We start from the raw sequence: 2,612 nt of genomic DNA, 5'->3' as shown, positions 1-2,612 counted from the left end.
TCTCTGAAGTTATTCTCACAGTCTGGGGTCCATTCAAACTTAGTATATTTCTTAGTAAGCTGGGTAAGAGGGGTTGCAATCTTAGAGAATTCTTTCACTAATCAGCGGTAATATCCAGCTATACATAGAAATTTACGGACACTTTTCAAGAAAGTGGGACGTTTCAATCCCATTATAGGCTCAACTTTTGCTAGATCCACACCTACTATGTCCTTAGAAATCACATGACCTAAAAAGGCGATCTATTCAAGCCAGAATGCAAACTTACTCTATTTTGCATATAACTTTTCTTTCCTAAGGGTTTCCAGAACTCATCTTAAGTGTTCTATATGTTCTTCTCGACTCTTTGAATAAATTAATATATCATCAATAAATATAATAACAAACTGATCTAACTAAAGCTCAAATATCCGATTCATTATATCCATAAATACTGCCGAGACATTCTTCAACCCAAATGATAAAACTAAGAACTTGTAATGGCCATACATGGTTCCAAAGACAGAATTTGAAATATCTTCGATTTTAATTTTCACTTGATGATAATTGGATCGTAAATCAATCTTAGAAAAGACTTGGGCCTCTTGCAATTGATCAAAAAGATCATCAATCATGGGTAAAGGATATTTGTTCTTGATGGCGACTCGGTTGAGTTCTCTATAATCTATACACATTCGCTTGGTTCCATCCTTCTTCTTGGCAAATGTCACAAAAGCACCCTAATGAGAGACACTAGGGCAAATGAATCCTTTCTCTCAGAGTTTTGTTAATTATTTTTTTAAATCTTTCATTTCAACTCTTACTAGTTTATAAGAAGCTACAAAGATAGGTTGAGTGCCATTGTAGATCAATAAAAATTTCTATTTCACAGTCTGAGGGTAACCTTGAAAGTTTCTCAGAAAATACATCTGGGTACTTTTGAACCACCAACATATCATAAAAATCAGTCTTCTTGTTTTTATCACACACCACGTCAAACTCTACTTGTTAGGTTTAATAGGTTGTACAACTTAAATAACTATAATATATTGTAAATGACACCCTTTAATTACAAAAAAAAGTCTTTTCATTAGAAATATTGAATACAATCTTCTTGCTACGACAATCTAAAGTCATATAGTGAGCTGTTAGCCAATCAATTCGTATAATTACATTAAAATTCCCCACATATAAAAATACCAGGTCTATCTTTAACACCCAATCATGGTGCAAAAGTGTGTGAAACAAATGAGTGTGTGAAATCAGGATCTATTAAGACCCTATCCAAGTTCTTAGAGACAAGATATAAACCTTGGACAACATCTGGGTTTGCTTTAGTATCTGGTTCAGTAAGGGTGTACACTCATTCCCGTCGTAGAGCTTTTGTCTGTTCATTCGTAAGTGGGCAATTACGAATCAGATGTTGTTGCTACCGTACTTGAAACAGGACCGAGTGACACGATGGCACAACTGATTACCATGATTCTTTCCCCACAGCAGGTTGGTTCCTTACTAGGAGCTAATGATGGTCTAAGAGATATCTCTGTTACCATTTTAGGCCTCTTATCTTGTGAACCAAACCCTGGAGTTGGCCTTCTACGAGGCATAGGGGGTCTAGAACTGCCTGTTCCTGAGGATGAACCCTTAAGTTTGCTTTCTACTATCTCTGTCTTTGCTAAGACTTCATCATAAGTATTCAGTTCTAAAAACTGCAAGAGAATCCTGAATCTCTCGGCGTAGCCTCTATTAGAATTTCTTGCCCTTTGTCCTTTATCAGTCAGAATTTTCAGAGCAAAACGAGTTAATAAAGTGAATCTCCAAGCATACTCAACTACTAATAGGTTCTCCTGAGTTAATTGCATAAATTATAACTCCTTCTGATGTCGAAGTCATGCAGGAAAGTATTCGACATTGAATGCTCCTAGAAACCTTTCCCAAGTGATGGGAATAAGTAAAATAGTGTGTCTAAATTTCCACTAATGATCAGCTTTACCTACAAGTAGGTATGTAGCGAGGATCACTTTCTGCTCATAAGTCACTCCCAAAACTCAGAATACCTTTTCAACTGCTTTCAACCATCCTTTAGGTTCAATGAAATTCCTGGTACCAATAAAGGTAGGAGGATTAAGTTTCATAAACTTCATATGACAATTTGGAATCATGTGATACAACCGATCAATGTGTTCCCGTAAGGACATATAATCAAGATGTTGCCCCGGTAGAGGTTGTCTACGTCTCATTTTATAACCCAATATCCAGAAAAGAATGAATTAGAATTTTTCTACTTTGCAACATCCCAAAAGTTATAAGAAATCATATTTAAATTCTAAAACCTCATGCACAAGGGATGATTATAGAAACGTGGGCTCTTATACCACCTGTAACACCCCATAGTTGATATGAGCTGCAATTCCTGCTCATGCTCTTTTCATAAAATAGACCCATAAAATATACATATACATATATCAAAATTTATCATAAACCTAACATCCTATGTGATATATACAGTAATTATATATACAGAATATGAGGTCAAAATTTAGGGTTTAACAAAATAAAACAAATTTTTTTCAAATATGCACAAAATATACAAATCCTTTTTATAGGTTCTACTCGTCTAGCAACAGTTCTGC

This window comes from Carica papaya, chromosome 4, assembly GCF_054855325.1.
Source record: "Carica papaya isolate Zhongbai chromosome 4, ASM5485532v1, whole genome shotgun sequence".
NCBI lineage: Eukaryota > Viridiplantae > Streptophyta > Magnoliopsida > Brassicales > Caricaceae > Carica > Carica papaya.
This window is presented reverse-complemented; position numbering follows the sequence as displayed.